Source organism: Bison bison, unplaced genomic scaffold, assembly GCF_000754665.1.
Source record: "Bison bison bison isolate TAMUID 2011002044 unplaced genomic scaffold, Bison_UMD1.0 scf7180017864508, whole genome shotgun sequence".
In the NCBI taxonomy this organism is placed as follows: Eukaryota; Metazoa; Chordata; class Mammalia; order Artiodactyla; family Bovidae; genus Bison; species Bison bison.
In genome coordinates, this window is record NW_011495064.1 from 17091759 (window position 1) to 17092204 (window position 446).

Below are 446 nucleotides of genomic sequence, written 5' to 3' on the forward strand. Positions count from 1 at the left end.
TGTTTCCTTGGTATCTCTGATTTTCTTGAAGAGATCCCTAGTCTTTCCCATTCTGTTGTTTTCCTCTATTTCTTTGCATTGATTGCTGAAGAAGGCTTTCTCTTCTTGCTATTCTTTGGAACTCTACATTCAAATGTTTATATCTTTCCTTTTCTCCTTTGCTTTTCACTTCTTTTCACAGCTATTTGTAAGGCCTCCCCAGACAGCCATTTTGCTTTTTTGCATTTCTTTTCCACAGCGATGGTCTTGATCCCTGTCTCCTGTACAATGTCACAAACCTCATTCCATAGTTCATCAGGCACTCTATCTATCAGATCTAGGCCCTTAAATCTATTTCTCACTTCCACTGTATAATCATAAGGGATTTGATTTAGGTCATACCTGAATGGTCTAGTGGTTTTCCCTACTTTCTTCAATTTCAGTCTGAATTTGGCAATATGGAGTTC